Source organism: Maylandia zebra, unplaced genomic scaffold, assembly GCF_041146795.1.
Source record: "Maylandia zebra isolate NMK-2024a unplaced genomic scaffold, Mzebra_GT3a scaffold11, whole genome shotgun sequence".
Taxonomy (NCBI): domain Eukaryota; kingdom Metazoa; phylum Chordata; class Actinopteri; order Cichliformes; family Cichlidae; genus Maylandia; species Maylandia zebra.
In genome coordinates, this window is record NW_027490041.1 from 6,881,377 (window position 1) to 6,899,389 (window position 18,013).

Consider the following 18,013-nt stretch of genomic DNA (forward strand, 5'->3'; position numbering starts at 1 on the left):
TGCTGCCCCGACAAACGCGTGTTTGGCATTAAGGTGGTATTTTAAGGTAGAATTTGAACGGTGAAATTGAAACTCTTTACTACAGTGAGTGCAAATTACAACGCGTTTGTTTATTGTCCCATCTATGTTCTTCTTGTATTTGAATTCCCCATCCAGAAGGCCATCCTGTTCCTGCTTCTCCATTTTCAGTGGACAAACATCTTGAGAAAGTTGAGGGTAAACAGGAATGTTTCCTCTGGATGAGTCCGACTCTACCAGAGGAAAAGGGGAAAGATGCAGAGAAGACAGCGCGAATGTATGTATGTAAACAAATCAAGTGGAATTATGGGAGCGACTTTTTTTTTTTTTTTTATCTGCGTGTTGCGCTAAATAGTTAAATATTCTAACGTAATTAATTCCAAAATTTAATTATCGCAATTAACGCGTTAATTTCGACAGCTATATTAAAAACAAAGTGCTCTTATTGTGAAAATCTGCCTCCTACTTCTTTAAATCATTTTTATGTATTTTTTAACCTCACAGTGAAACATTGAGGCATTAATCTGACACAGTTTGATCAGCAGCTGTGTTTTCACTGACGTTTCACTTTGATTTGTTCAGGCTGAGCAGAGAGGATCGGTTCTCTGTGTGCGCACTGCTGAGAAACAGAAGCTCATTTCTGCTGTTTCATGAAAAGTGTTATGGAGGAACAAGAAGTTCAGCCTCTAAACTCTCAGCGTGAGGACTGAGTGAAGAGTTTCAGAGCAGAGAGTTTTGGCTCACAGCTTTTAGCGTCTACACAAAGAGACGATTACGCACTTGATCTGAGAACATCTCCACCTCCTACAAACAAACTCTCCTACGAGCAGCTGTCACAACCACAACAGGCAGAAGACTGGATTTCTTCAGGTCAGATTTACTGCAGTTTGCATAAATTGTGTGTCACAGACATTGTAGTTCACATTTGTGTGACTCGTTTAAATCTTCTCCTCCTGAAAGTGAAACTCTTACAAACACATCAGGCCACAACCTGCTGCAGGTTGTGCAGCAGGTTGTGAACATCGATTCATTAATGTTGAATTCTCTGCAGCTGCTCTGTTGCCATGTTGTTGCAGAACCGTATTTTCACGACCATAAGGCGCACTTAAAAGTCTTAGATTTTCTTCAAAAAGTACGGCGCGCCCTATAGCGCAGTGCCCCCTATGTGTTGTAAGGAGGACGTAGTAGAGAACACCATGAGAACGTTAAAGGGTGAAGTGTGGGCGTTGATCGTATATACCGGGACAATCGCACATACGTGTATAAAAGAACAGGTATGTGCGTTATGCAGGACATCGTTGTTTTAACAACCCTGAAAATGGCAAAGAGACACGCTTACGAAGCACAGTTTAAACTGAAGGCCATCAGCTACGCGGAGGAACATGGAAATCGAGCAGCGGCGAGAGAATTTAAGGTTAATTTAATGAATCGATGGTTCGCAAGTGGAGGAAGCTGGAAAACAAGCTCCGACAGGTCAAGAATACGCAGCTGAGTTTCCGCGGACATAAGGCGATTGATAGAGGATTTTTATGAAATACAATATAATCAAGTGTGTTTTATTTTCTAGTGTTCATATATTTTCACATAACCAAGCCTATTGTTAAACAAAACACAATGCATTCCTTACTTCAGTGTTTGAGATGTTTGACAAGACAGGATATACATGCATTCTTTACTTCAGTATCTGTGATGTCAGATAAGCATGAATACTGCTGTGTCGTTATTTTTCAGTTTGTGTGCAGAGGTTAGATAGCTAAGACAATGCCTGAGCTCTCCCCTTTCCGTTAAAAGAGGAAGTGCTATGTAATCCATTTTGAACTATAAATAAAGCAAGCAGCCTGTACTCGTTGTGTCTGTCTTCTCAGAGGCATTCACCCGTGTACACGTTCTTAAACTCTGAGTCGGTCTGCAGTGTCTTATTTCTCTTACTTGTGAACAGATGTCTAAACCCCTGACATTTAATTGGTCCTTCGTAGCCGGATAACTAACTGTTATTTTTAACGTCTAGTTGTCCACAGACGGTTTTCATCGGATTCTGACGTCGTGTTGCCTGCGCTGGAAAAAATCTGTGCACAGTAAAAAGGAAAATCCGGGAGCGTGAATTCGATCTCTGGTCAGCGAGGCCCCACGACGCCAGGACCAGATGTGCCGGATCCAAAACGCAGCGCCACAGTAAGGTGAATATGAAACACTGCATTCCATCTAGCGCTAAAATACGTTGATATTGAGATTTTCCTTTAAAATAGTGTGTAAACCTGGTTAGCGCCGACAGATCTCAATCCAGAAAGGATTTAAGAGACAACAGGCAAGAGCGAAATTCTAGAAATCGCTATTAAAAGTTCCGGTTGCTTTGGGAAAGCAGCTGTAACGGAACGAGTTCCGGTCGCTCTGGGAGTGGCTGCAACGGAACAGTTAGAAGGTTGCACAATAAAAATACGGAAAGTCTCAATAAAAATTATAAAAGCGCGCTCTGTTTGTGTTAACAAAGAGAAGTGAGTTGTCATTTACGACCCAATACGCGGTCGAAGCCTTCTCAAGCTGTTTTCCTGTGTACACTCACGAACTGGCTGGAGTGGGAAACTAAGGTTGTGCTTCATCACGTAAAATCAATAACCGCTTTCTCAAATAGTGAGAAAGTAGAAGGCTGTTATTGATCACCTGCCCGCTCCTTTGTGCCAGAGAAGGTGTCACAGTTCTGACGTAATTAGTTTAAAATGGGTAACTCTAAAACTAAAGTAAAATTAACAGCAGATGAAGAGTGGTTAGAAAAAAACTGTTCAAATGCAGGAATAGTCAGTGCAAAAAGGTGGAGAAATACAAAATAAAATATATTGTCCAGCTTGGCAAGGCAAATGCACCCCTGATTTAATAAATGCTTTAAAAACCGCTTTGCAAAAAGAGCTATATGTGGAAAAAAGTCAGAAGAAAAAAGCAAAACGTCTAGCAGAATGGCATCTTTTCAAAGTGATGATGACAGACGTAGAAGACGTGGAGAGGAAGGAAGTGAAACAGATGAAGCGGAAGTTTACAATATAGAACAACTGCTGCTAGGGTCAGAAGCCAAACCAACAGTTGTAGTATATGTGAAAGGTGTGCCGTTAAAAAAAAATGTTTTGAGACACAGGAGCTTGTAAAACTGTTTTAACTGTAGAAGTCCCAAATGTAACATTTTCAAAAAACACTATAATTGTGAAATCAGCCTCAGGACATGTGACAAAACAGCATCTAACCGATCCCCTTTTTATGTCACATAGAGATAGTGGCCGTGGCTGCAAAAATCAGTGCATTTATGACCCATCATGCCCAGATTGTATGAAATAAATAAAAGGAAATCATTCATATGAAGACCTTTTCTTTTTTTTTTTCTTTTTTAAATGACATCAGAAACAGCAGTATGCGACATTACGTGATGGCAGAGCTTCAGTTCATCCTTTGTCATTTTTTTTTTTTTTTTTTTTTTTTAATAAATAGGACAGGGGGAATGAATGAGAGAAAGAGGGGGAGAGAAAGAAAGAAAACCAAAGGGGAGAAGAGACGGTGAGAAGGGGGGGGAAGAGAGAGAAAAAAAAAAAAAAGAACTCCTGGGTCACCTGTATGGAGAAAAAAAAACAAACAAACAAACAAAAAAAACAAACAGAGGAGACAGCAAACAACAAAGAGCAACATAATAATAGAGAAAACAAAGCACCATCACAATAAACTAGCTAGTCATAGATATCAATATTTACTAAATAATAAACGATATTGTGCAGCACGCAAGATAGACAGCGCACAGTGTGCTTTGAGGCAGCAGCCAAGAAAGCTTTAGTCCGCGTCTGTGAATACCCATGTGTGCATACCTGTGTGGATCAGCATGCTTGCATTCCAAAGGTTTCTCCATGTAATGATCTGCTAGGGAGTGTGGGGGGGCCACAGCCCCGTCCTCCAGGGTGTGAAGCGGGTATAGAGGAGATCAAAACTCCAGACATCCAGAGGCCCCCAGAACACAAGAGACCATGGAAGACCAACAGAGGGGCAGCCGCGCCACTGTTCCAGTAAGAGCTGAGGAGAGTCCCAGATGAGGGCTCGCCCAGCAGCCGCGGAGCAGAAGTCAGGGGGAGTTGCAGTGACGCGCCCGTGAGCTCCGCCGGCCCCCAGCTGTGCCTGAGTGACCGAGCCCCAGGCCGAGAGGCCGGGGGCACCCCACCTCCAAAGGGGCCCGAGCGAGCCCCAGGCCCCAGGCCCCGACAAGCGGCCGCCAAGGAGTGAGCCGGTGTGTACCCGGACGCCCACCCCCAGACACAAAGAACCACCAACACACCGACACCTGAGGGAGTCCGCCACCGGCAGGGGAAGTGGTGGTGGGTGGAGATAGGCCTCCAAACCTTGGAGGGCCTGAGGTGTCCCCAGAGAGGTGGCGTCTGATACCCAACCTGACATATAGACACAGACATACAGGCACACACAGACACAAACATCCATTCCCACCCTCATGCTCTCATATGCACTCACTCCACACTCAACCAACGTGGAGACAGACATAAAGAGACACTGTACACACAATCACACTCCCCAAGCGTACTCTACAAACCGGGTCTAGGTACCCTTGCCCCTGGAGGGGGGAATTGCACCCAGACCCAGGTGGTGTTACCCTTTTCCCTGCGGTGGGGAGAGGCAGACCACCCCGACTCCGCAGCAGCAGGGAGGCCCCACACCCCAGACCGCAGTCGGACGGCCAACTCCTCCTACTAGCCCTCCCGCTCCAGCAGGCCGCAGAGAATGGGGGTGGGAGAAGACTCCAAACCTCCCTCCACCCGCTCATTGTAGTGTTGATGCATATGTGTTCTAAGGTGCAATTAAAACCCAGGAGGGCATGGAGCTACCTGCCAAGGAGCAGCAGGTAAGCGCATAGTCCCTCCTGCTAGCCCTCAATGACTAAGTGTATTTAAAATTGAGAGGTGGGCAACGACGTCAGGGGTGAGGTATACACCCTGATGGTGATTTGGATGAAGACCTTTTCTAAAAAAAAAAAAAAAAAAAAAAAAGAGAGATGCATAAGGTAGATTAAGGCTGTATCATTGTACAGCCAAGGAAAGTGTGTGAAAAGATAAATGTTTCCATCCTGGAGGTGGGTGAGACTGCAGCTCATTCACGTCCTTGATGGATACAAAATAAAATATAATAATAAACTACTTGGTTCGACATGCAACAGAGAGAATGCATGTGACTGAAGGTTGGATCTGAGATGAGGCAAACAGAAGACCAGTCTAAAAGTGGGCACAAACCTGTTCAGAGAAAGAGCAGATTTGTACAGATTGGATGAACTATAAATTATCTGTTTGCTGAGTAAGATGATCCTAACTATTAAATTGTCTCAGTAGTAGTATAGTGATATACACTAGTAAAATATTGTAATATACTATTGTTACTATATAGAGAGAAAAAGATGATGATATTAATAATGATATAAAATTAATATTGACAAGAAGTATCCTAGTCAGTATGATGTGAGATGGACAATTGTTATGAAGTAGTCTGCACCAAGCTTAAGGTTTGCTCAAACTCAGTATAATGACATATGAGATGAAGAAAATAAAGGCAATATCTAAACCAATTAGGTGCATAGAGGCACTTAACCTGCTTGAAAACCTGTCATTTATCCTAGATAAATATTACTGAGATACAGAGCACATCTATAATAACAACTAATAAGCCAAACCCTGTAGATAATAACTAAACCTACAGGATTATGAAGCTGAATTAAATGTGTGGACACCGCTAAGTTGATGAGCATGTTACACATTTTCTTTTATTTTTTATTTATTGGTTTTTTATAGCAGAGGCTGCATGCTATTAAAAGCCAACACATGCAGCTGTCTGTGAGCTCAGTTTCCCCTCACACTTCTGCTTTGTTTCTGGCAACATTTTTCTTTGTCTTTTTGTGTCCTGACTCATGTATGTTTTTGTTTTTTGATTATTTTGTTGGTTTGGAAACAAATTTGTGCCGATACTTGAGGGATTGGGTGTGACGGGTACAAAATAATAAATAATAATAACACTATGAAAGTTGATAGTAGGGTGAGTGCAAGGCGGTGTGTGAAAAGAGGAAGTCTGAGAGAGAAGTGCGTGCGTAGGCAAACTGCAGAGTATGTGCGTCAAAAGAGGGTGTATTGTTTTTACATCAAGGTTTAGTAGAACTAAAGTAGAACGTCACAAACAAACAGATAAAAAAGTAAAATGAAGAGAAAAAATAACTGACAATTACATTAATGAATAGAAAACACACATACACAAAGTGCCATATGTGAAATTATTCTAGGAAAGAATCAGAAGTGGGATAGTTTAATATAAGATGCAATGAAGGAAGCAGCTTACACTCCTTTAATTTCCAGAGCCAGTGTGTTCCCTCCCCTGCCCACTTGGCCCCCGTATCAGGCGAGTATGGAAGGCTGGATAGCCTATGACGGGTAAGATCCCACCTCGAAACCCTGGGACAACCTAAGGCAGGCACAGTCACGATTACTCGGCCTCACTCAGTCCCTGTGAGCTCAGACTCACGGGTGAGATGAAGTGAAGAAGACGGGACCTCAAGGGTAAAGCCGCTGGGCTAAGGCGGAGGTGGAAAGTGGCAAGTGGAGCCCTAACTTCTGGCTGAGGACAAGGAATGCTGCTATTTAAGGTGGGAAATCAAAATTTGGGTTAGTAAATTTGGGAAGGAGTAAATTGACTGTTTAAAGGCAAAATTATGAAGGAGTCTGACACACTGGAAAAGCAACATATGCAAATTCACATACACAAACATAAAATACATTTGAGTTTGAAATTGAGGAACTCAAAGAAGCTATATGACAAAGTGAGTTATGAAAACAAAAAGTGATTAAAGTAGTTTTAAAAGAGTGACTTAGGAGTGCTCTGGGACTAAGTGATCAACAGTAGTGATCACTGTAGAAAGAAATAAAATAATTTAATAAGGTGGTAATGTTTAAACATATGTTTCTGTTGTTACAGCAACTCATTGAGAGATGACTCAGTATGCAAATTAGCTGAAGTGAGTGGTGACGGAGGAACTTCCTGTGTGTGTGTGTGACTGAGGCTTTCAGAAGAGGAAGCATAGCAGACAAGAGAAGTGCAGAGTTGGGTAGGAAATTTATAGTTTAGTGATTATATGTTGTCGTAAAGGGGTTTTATGCTGAATTTAAGTATGTTAAAGGGGGTGATTTTCGTGTGCAAATTGTGTGGTTTTAATGAGACTTTCGGTGTATTGAGGGGGTGAGATTATGTGGTGGCAAAACTTGTGTGTTTAAGGTTGTTGTGGTGATGGGTTGATTCTGTCAGTAAGGTTTGGGTTGTTGTTGTTTTTGTTTTAATAGAGGGAGTTTTAGGAAACATGGACATGTCTGAGGGGCCCATTAGTTTGTAACAGTGCACTTAAAGGAAACCTGTCAGGTGATTTTGTTTTGTGTTTTGTGAGCTAATAATCAGCTCTATTTTTTCTCATTTCTGTTCTAAGCAGGCCTGCAACAGCGCTGACAAATTCTCGGGGAGAGCAAATAAAAGGGGGGCTTTCCAGATTACAATTGGCTGAGGAGAAAGCTACCTGTGGGGACTGATCAGGTCGTAAGTCCCTGTCCAAAATTGTAGGATTTTATGCGAGTCAATCCAGTCCAAAAGCATAAAGAAATATTTTCCTATGGAAAATAAAAAAAAATGAATGAGCTCATTTTGCTGAGGGTGGAGAATCTGATCGTGCGGGAAGCTCCACTATTAGCAAATATATGGTGTGACTGCATGTGAGTGAATGTGTGGCTGGGTGAGTGAGGATGCATAAATGTGGACAAACAATTGGCTTTTACCAGAGAAAATTTCTGTTTTGTTGACTGGGGTTAGATTATGGGATTCTAGTATATTGTTGGGAGAATGCCAAATGTTAAAGGGGAAACATTTTTGATGTAACTCATGTTACCATTAATTGGAGAAACACATGACTGATAATTGTTCTGTTTCAAGTTTATTTTTATGACATAGATTGGATCATGAGTGGGGAAAAACTAAGCATTTTGAGTTTTGTATAGTATTGTGACACATTTCATGTGTCAAAATAAAAGGGGGAATTTAGGGTTTAATAATTTAATTGTTTAATAATTTAGGATCATTTTAGGACTTTTTTGGTTCTTATTATGCGTGATTATGTTTGGGGGTTTGTTGATCATTTGGATATGGTAAAACTGAAACTGTTATTTTTATGTTAAGGTTAAAGGATTAAAGAGGTTGTTTTCTTTTGGATCTTTTAGTAGAATAGGCGCTTATAATGATTTTCTGGTTAAAAAGGTGACTTAAGATTAGAGTAGAGGCACTTGCAGCAGCGACAATTCGTGTACAGGATGTTGATGATAGCGAGCAACCGGACGGGAAACCAGCGCTTAAAGAGTTTTAAAGGGATGAGTAACGTTGAAGAATATATATAAATACAAGTCAATAAGTTAAGAACATAATTAGGATCATGCTTTTGATTAAAGAGTCCCAAATAGGATAAGTTAGGGAGGTGCAGGAAAAGGTGTTTTGCTTCCTTTGCAGAAGATCCCGGCGAGGATCCTGGAGGCCCCGAGGCTTGATGAACCACATCAGACGAGACGCAAGAGGAGCACTAGAGACGTGCAACCTCACGACTCAATCTGGGGAACTGACGTACCAGACGAATTCAAACATGGACCAAAGGACAAAAAGTAATGCTTTCTCTATTCCCGTGGGCAGGAAATGCCAAAAACATGCTCAGGATAGAGACACTCGACTACCGTTTTGGACTGTTTCTGAATGCTTCAACAAAGATCAACAAGGCTCAGAATGAAGAAATCGATGCAGTGCGCATCACAATAATGCAACACCGAGTCGCATTGGACGTGATACTAGCCGAGAAAGGAGGCTTATGTGTGCTCTTCAACACGACTTGCTGCACATACATTCCTGATAATGTGCACTCCAACAATATGACTGACGCACTGGACGTGCTGCGACAACTGAGTCAAGCTCAACGACAGGACTACATCACTGGTGAAGAGGACTGGCTCACATGGCTTCTTAGTGGGTCATGGAAGACGTTGCTCATGAAAGGACTAGTACTCGTTGGAGTACTGCTCATACTCCTTTGCTTATTCTCAACATGCATATTGCCCTGTGTCCACAGAATGGTAAACAATATGTTCACCACAAAACTACTAGCATATGTCTCCCTACCCCAATACGAACCACAAGCAGAGATTGAACTTGAAGAAGATGAATTTTAACTGATGATCATGTATGTTTTCACCAAATGACATGCAAGTTGAAAATGTGACTAACAAGTGACTATGCATTGATTAAACCTGTGAAAAATATTAACAACAGGAGGGAATGATAGAGGATTTTTATGAAATACAATATAATCAAGTGTGTTTTATTTTCTAGTGTTCATATATTTTCACATAACCAAGCCTATTGTTAAACAAAACACAATGCATTCCTTACTTCAGTGTTTGAGATGTTTGACAAGACAGGATATACATGCATTCTTTACTTCAGTGTCTGTGATGTCAGATAAGCATGAATACTGCTGTGTCGTTATTTTTCAGTTTGTGTGCAGAGGTTAGATAGCTAAGACAATGCCTGAGCTCTCCCCTTTCCGTTAAAAGAGGAAGTGCTATGTAATCCATTTTGAACTATAAATAAAGCAAGCAGCCTGTACTCGTTGTGTCTGTCTTCTCAGAGGCATTCACCCGTGTACACGTTCTTAAACTCTGAGTCGGTCTGCAGTGTCTTATTTCTCTTACTTGTGAACAGATGTCTAAACCCCTGACAGCGATCATCGAGCAAAGAACGAGCGGGAGAAGCGTTTCGACGGTCACCATTCGGCTAAAAGCAGTTTCACTTTCACTTTTTATGAAACGGTGCCATTTTTCCATCCGGACCAGGACTACGGTAGCGCAGCAACTTCCAGCGGATTATAAGGAAAAGCTGGCCATCTTCCGCTCCTACTGCAGCAAACACATCGGCGACAAACACATCCAGCGATGGATGACCGATGGAGACCACAGTTTCACCAAGAGTGGAAGGCAGCGCCGGGAGAGTTACGCCACAATTTGCCAATGGATTGTAGATGCTTGGGCTAACATGTCTGCTGGCACTGTTGTAGGAGCTTTCGCAAAAGCCGGCATCATTTCCGAGGAGCCGCACGGCACGGAAAGTGACTCTGACGGTGAAGAAAGTGAACCTGGCATGTTTGATGGAGATTTAGCGCAGCTGTTCAATTCAGACACAGAGGATGAGGACTTCGATGGGTTTGATGATAAAAATGTGAGTACCAAACTTTGTTTTGCTCCTGCTTTAGTTTTAAATACGCACACTTGTATGCTTGTGTGTTGTTGATGATGACGATTACCGGCAATAGAAATGTGAGTAAGGTACCGAACTCAGGTTTGCTCCCGCTTTATTTTTAAATACTCATACGGTACTTGTATGCGCCCTATGGTCCAGTGCGCCTTATGTGTGTGTAAAATACAGTAAGGGCACACATAACTGAGACTGCGCCTTTTAGCACAGTGCGTCTTATGGTCGTGAAAATACGGTATATTAATAACTAACCTCGTGTTGTGGACAAATGATCTCAGTTGTTCTCGTATGGGCTCAAAATGTGGTCATAAATATTTTGTACTTGTAAAAAAGATTTGTGCGTGCGTAAAAAAGATTTGTGTGTGGACTTAGAAAAAAAAACCCTGCAAGTTACAAGTACGGATTTTGACCCTATTTTTCTTCCTTTCATCTGATTGGTCAATGTCATGTCAATCAACAATGTAACAATCCAATTAGAGAACAGATGGGTTTGGCTGTCGAGGGGCGCTTTTTTTTAACTGCAGGTCTTTGCCTGCATACATGCACATATGTCCCTCTGTGGGGGGTCACTCCCACTAGGTTTATATCTGGGACTCTCCACCATTTGACCTTAGAACTGAAGAAGCTTCTCGGATGAGAGGTGAAACGTCTTCAAGTAACTTAAAGAAGTCCAGACGCTTTTCTTTGCAAGCTCCTTTGACATTTGACCACGAGCAATCTTTTCTGGTTTCTTTGTAGCCAGAAACCAGCTCTCTCCTCGGCTTCCTCCACTACACGCTTCCCCCACGCCAGTCTCCTCCGTCACTATAAAGGGGAGAGTCATGAGCTCCATCACCCTCACCTGTGCCGTCCAACGTCCCGCCACCAGCCTCCACTGCAGCAGGCCAGAGACCACACCCCTGCCACAATAAGTAAAAGTATATCCTTGCTGTACCCTTAATGCTAAATGTGCTAAATTAACCGCTGCCTTTGCCCCTTTGGGATTATTCTTATGTCACTGGGATGTTGACCTTTGACCTTCACATTAGAGAGATGGGCAGACATAATTAGTGTATGAATTTTAAAGTACCGTATTTTCACGACCATAAGGCGCACTTAAAAGTCTTAGATTTTCTTCAAAAAGTGCGGCGCGCCCTATAGCGCAGTGCGCCCTGTGTGTTGTAAGGAGGACGTAGTAGAGAACACCATGAGAACGTTAAAGGGTGAAGTGTGGGCGTTGATCGTATATACCGGGACAATCGCACATACCTGTATAAAAGAACAGGTATGTGCATTATGCAGGACATCGTTGTTTTAACAACCCTGAAAATGGCAAAGAGACACGCTTACGAAGCACAGTTTAAACTGAAGGCCATCAGCTACGCGGAGGAACATGGAAATCGAGCAGCGGCGAGAGAATTTAAGATTAACGAATCGATGGTTCGCAAATGGAGGAAGCTGGAAAACAAGCTCCGGCAGGTCAAGAAAACGCAGCTGAGTTTCCGCGGACATAAGGCGAGGTGGCTCGAGTTGGAGGAAAGACTCGAGCGGTGGATCATCGAGCAAAGAGCGAGCGGGAGAAGCGTTTCGACGGTCACCATTCGGCTAAAAGCAGTTTCACTAGCTGAAGAGATGAACATTGAACATTTCCAAGGAGGTCCGTCTTGGTGCTTTCGTTTTATGAAACGGTGCCATTTTTCCATCCGGACCAGGACTACGGTAGCGCAGCAACTTCCAGCGGATTACGGTATAAGGAAAAGCTGGCCATCTTCCGCTCCTACTGCAGCAAACACATCGGCGACAAAAACATCCAGCCCAGCCACATCACGAACATGGACGAGGTCCCGCTCACTTTTGACATCCCGGTGAGTCACACTGTGGAGAAGAAGGGGACCAGCACGGTAGCGATACGCACAACGGGGTATGAAAAGTCTTCTTTTACTGTTGTGCTTGGCTGCCATGCTAATGGACAGAAACTGCCGCCTATGGTGATTTTAAAGCGAAAGACTTTGCCTAAAGAGAAGTTTCCAGCAGAAATCATCATTAAGGCAAATGAAAAGGGCTGGATGGATGAGGAAATGATGAAAGACTGGCTGAGGGAGGTGTATGTAAGGAGACCAGGTGGTTTTTTCCACGCATCACCATCGCTGTTGATCTGTGACTCTATGTGTGCCCCATCTCACAGCCGATGTGAAAAAACTAGTGAAACAAATGAACTGTGAGCTTGCTGTCATTCCGGGAGGAGGCCTGACGAAGGAACTCCAACCGCTGGACATCGGTGTGAACCGCCCGTTCAAAGTAAGGCTGCGAGCGGCCTGGGAGCGATGGATGACCGATGGAGACCACAGTTTCACCAAGAGTGGAAGGCAGCGCCGGGCGAGTTACGCCACAATTTGCCAATGGATTGTAGATGCTTGGGCTAACATGTCTGCTGGCACTGTTGTTCGAGCTTTCGCAAAAGCTGGCATCGTTTCCGAGGAGCCGCACGGCACGGAAAGTGACTCTGACAGTGAAGAAAGTGAACCTGGCATGTTTGATGGAGATTTAGCGCAGCTGTTCAATTCAGACACAGAGGATGAGGACTTCGATGGGTTTGATTGATGATAAAAATGTGAGTACCAAACTTTGTTTTGCTCCTGCTTTATTTTTAAATATGCACACTTGTATGCTTGTGTGTTGTTGATGTGACGATTACCGGCAATAGAAATGTGAGTAAGGTACCGAATTCAGGTTTGCTCCCGCTTTATTTTTAAATACGCATACGGTACTTGTATGCGCCCTATGGTCCAGTGCGCCTTATGTGTGTGTTAAATACAGTAAGGGCACACATAACTGAGACTGCGCCTTTTAGCACAGTGCGCCTTATGGTCGTGAAAATACGGTAACAGGTAATAAAGAGAGTGCAGCAAATGTAGTCAGGTTTATTACTCTGTATCACACATGAGTGCCCGAGGGAGGCGGGGCTGACTGGGGAGACACAGGAAACAGAGAGACAGGGCTGACTCGACATGAAACGATGAAACGTGGGACACGGGAACAGAAACTAAACACAGGCTGAAATGAACACTGAGGGAGGGAGAACTAAGATTACTGAGAGCCTGATAAATAAGAAGAACAAAAACCAAGAAAAACAAGAGTCAAAGAAAACCAAAAACACAAAGCATTGGGCCAGGACCCACTGCTGTGACATTTATATGTGATAAAAACATTAAAAACTGCTCACATGTTGAAATCTTTCTACGTATACTTTAGGTTCAGCTCTGCAGCCTGGCATTTGGTTAAGCATGATTCAAACATTTGATTTTGTTTAACTGGTTTTAATTATAGTTACTTTTTGTGAACATTTGTTGCAGCATTTAAAAATACATCATTTATTTTCAAACTTTTATTTGATTTAGAGCATCATATTTGACCAACGGAAATGTTTTAATTTCATATAAAATAACTGAAACAGTGAACTAAATATCTGAAATCTTTCCTTCCTTAAAAGTTATAATCCTACTTAAGTTATAGTGCAAACGCTTAAGCAACAAATATACTTGATGCTAATTAATTAATATTTCCCTTTGATGTTGCAACTATGCGGTCACTTCTGTCTTTAAACAAAATAATATTTTCCAGTTACAGAAATCATAAAGTCCAAACTAAAGTGCTACTGTTGCTATATGCATTTTATATAAATCATGGATGATGGTCCTGACATGAAGGAAGAGAAAGTTACAGGTTGCATCCTTTGACTTTGTCTCCGTGCCTTTGGGCGATTTTCAGAAGGACAGATGTTTCTGTTCAATTCTTAAATCAATTTTTTCAAACACAAACACTATTTTAAAGCTTCTAGAGAGTAAAATATTAATGATAATTATAATAACAATAATAAAAACAAAAGCTCTCAGATCCATCAAACCAAGCAGCAGAAAGAACAATAACTGAAGAGAAAACTTTAACCTTGTAGACTTCATTATGTTCCAGCTGCTCTACAGACGCTGTGACCTCGAACTTAAGCAGGTCGTAAAGTATGTGCAGCTCAATAACTTCATAATCAGACCCTGTGGTATTTAGGCAGCAGAACAACTAAGAATAACAACTACAAATAATGTTTTTAGGTTTCTGTTGTACTGCAAGGTTCTGTACAGGAGAACCAAACCAAGAGCAAATATTACGTCTCATTTACACCTGAGCACGAAGAGCCATCAACATTTAGCAAATTGAATCATCTTTGTTTAGATGCAAGAAGAATCATATGGAAATGAAAAAGTATAAATATAAATCCAGAGCAAAGATATCCTCTAATTCAGCGTAGCACATGTGCAGCTGCTGCGATTCACGTAAGCATTCGGCTCGTCGCTGTTGCAGATTTTTCTCTCGCTGTTCTGGCTCACAGCGCTGCAAACACAAAAATAAATATCCCCAAAGGTGTGAAAGGGAGCTAATTAGTAAGAGTATTGTTACTCTCCGCAGGAGTAGTGCAGCAGTAGAAATCAGTCCAATAACAAGGTGTGTAACATCTAGCAGGGGGACAGAAAAACCCAGGGTAACTTCTAAGGACCCCAACGTCTCTCTCACATTGTGTTTTTAAACATGCTTCCATTTGTCACTTCAGTCTTTACTCTGAAATACAGGAAGAGAAATCATGGCTGAAACAATTTCTCATGAAACCAGGGGTGTGGTCCAACAGTCAGTTTGGTGAGGAAGGTTCCTAACTGAGAGAAGTGACCCAGAAGTATCTGTGTAGCAGCCACAATGAATCCAAATCATGAGCTTTATTAACTGATCAAAGTCTCTTCTTTCATCTTCTGTATCATTCAGTTTGCATTGGTAATGCCCATTATTGTAATGCTTTTTTAAGACCAGCAAAACTTTATTTCACTTTGGGTTAGCTGGGATAAGTGATGGATGGAGGGAATTTTACTTCAGCCACAGAAATCCTAAACAGGAAGGAGGAGCAGAGTTACAGTGGATCACTATCCAGCAGGGAAACAAGGTTTATTTCAATTTCTTGGCCATGAGTGAGATTTACTGAGTGGGCAAATTAGGGAGACGACACCATCAGATCCCGAGCCCTCCATGTGTTAATCAAGAGACGGCTGCTGTGCTACATCCATAAATAATGAATAAATTAGGAGCTAAAGCTGAAAGGACAGTTTATTTGTACCATTTTCACGTGAACACATTCAAGAACATCACAGATGAAGAAACATTAAAAACTTCCACACTACATAAAGCAAGAAAAATAGTTTTTCTTTCAGGTGGTTTCAGAAAAACAGAAACATCAAACATCTCCAAGACTCTCTTTGAAAGAACTAAAAACCTTTGTTCTCATGGTCCAATCATGAGTGAACTCCCCGATGAAGCCTTGTGTGCTAAAACATGTCAGAGTTTTAAAGGTTAAACATGAGTTTCCAAAACGTTTTGCTGGAGAACAATGAACTATTTGACTGAGTTTCAATCATTTACAGACGAGCAAAACCAGGACAGAGAAAAAAGGACAAAACTGACTCAGTAAAACAACAGAAAAGAAGATCCCATGTAGATCTGTATTATGTAGAAGTTCAGCCCAGCAACCAGTTCAGTTCAACACAAGTTTAAATGATTCTATCTGAACTCTGTGGAGCCTGATCTCAAGCTTTTTGAGTCTGACACAGAAACCAGAGGATCTTTCTGTGTCTTCAGATTCACTGTGATCCAGTGATGGGAGTGATTTCAGCCCTGAGTGATCGCGCTGATGTTTGCACAGAGCAGACAATGAGGTGAATGTTTGGGCACATTGGTAACAGTGAAACAGTTTATTAGTAACGTGGGATCGTTTGTGTGCAGAGTATGAACTGAGATTCCTGAAGCTCTTGTCACACTGGTCACAGCTGTAGTTTCCTTCCATGTGTGCACGTTCATGAATGTTACGACTACCTGACCGTGAGAAGCTTCTGTCACAGTGTCTGCACTTGTGTGGTTTCTCTCCTGTGTGGACTCGTTTGTGTGTTTTAAGGTGACCTGCAGTGGTGAAGGATGACCCACACTGATCACAGAGGTGCTTTTTAACCCCACTGTGAATCAGTTCATGTCGTTTTAACTCACTTGGTGTGGTGAAGCTTCTCCCACATTCTTTGCAGTATTTCAGTTTGTCTCCAGTGTGTCTACGTTGATGTAGTTTTAGGGTCTTTTGCCGACTGAAAGTTTTTCCACAGAGGTCACAATGAAAGTCTTTCCCACCACCACAGTGATGACAGGGTTGAGAACTGGATCCATCTGTGTCGCTCTGCTTCTAAACAAAGACACAAAGACAGTGTAAGTCAGTCCTTCAACATTTGTATCCTGAACGTCGCCTGAAATAAAGAGCATCTCTGCAGACGTCCAACTACATTTGACTGTTTCAGTTAACACACTCAGTTTACTGGGCTGCAATAACTACAATACTACCACCATAATACTACAGTAATACTAAAATCATAACTGAAAGGAAAATCTGAATAATCACTCAGAGCTGCTTTTCCATGCAGTAGAATTGCTAACATGCTAACACAGTTTAATGAGCAGAGTTGTTCCAAACAGTCAGGCTAAAATGACAAGATAACAATATAAATACATACCTCACAGTAGCTGCACTTGTAGAGTCTCTTTCTGGTGTGGATCTGTTGGTGTTCTCTCAGGTGCTGTGGAGTTTTAAAAGTCTTCTCACACAGGTCACATCGATAAGGTCTCTCCTCAGTGTGGGTAAACATGTGTCGTTGTAACTGTGCGTCTGTTGTAAAGTATTTGCCACACTGTTCACAGCAGTACACATCATGTCTGTTGTGAATGTGTAGGTGTGTATTTCGGCTCCCTCTCTGGCTGAAAGTTTTTCCACAGATGTCACAGCTGTATGCCTTAATTCCAGAGTGGGTAACTAGATGCCTCTGTAAGTGGCTACTGTGAGTAAAAGCTCTGCCACACTGATCACAGCTGTATGCTTTAATTCCAGAGTGGGTAACTAGATGACTCTGTAAGCTGCTACTGTGAGTAAAAGCTCTGCCACACTGATCACAGCTGTACGCTTTAACTCCACTGTGGATGAGTTGGTGTTGTTTTAGGTAACTCTTCAAGGAAAAAGACTTTCCACACAAGTCACAGCTGAACGGTCTCTCTCCAGTGTGGATGACCTGATGCTGTTTTAGTTTAGCCCTCACAGTAAAACCCTTCCCACACTCGTCACAGCTGTATGCCTTAATTCCAGAGTGGGTAACTAGATGCCTCTGTAAGTTGCTACTGTGAGTAAAAGCTCTGCCACACAAGTCACAGCTGAACGGTCTCTCTCCAGTGTGGATGACCTGATGCTGTTTGAGTTTAGCCCTCACAGTAAAACCCTTCCCACACTCGTCACAGGTGTGTTTTTTCTCTCCCTTTCTTCTGTGAGGTTTGTCGGCCTCCTGAGAGCGCTGACTTCTGGCTCCATGTTGGTCCTGCAGTGACAGAGATACAAACAGAGGCAGTGAGTGAAATGCAGTCGTGGAACAAACTCAACCTTCAAATTCCATTAACACTAGTTTTAAACCTGAAGGTGGAGCGTGGCACCAAACACCTTAAAGGTCTCTTATCCCCACCTGCTGGTAGTTCTAACACATTACATCCAACCTGCTGTTAAAGATAATTCATGACTGTTCAAACACTAAAATCATGCACACACACACACACACACACACAC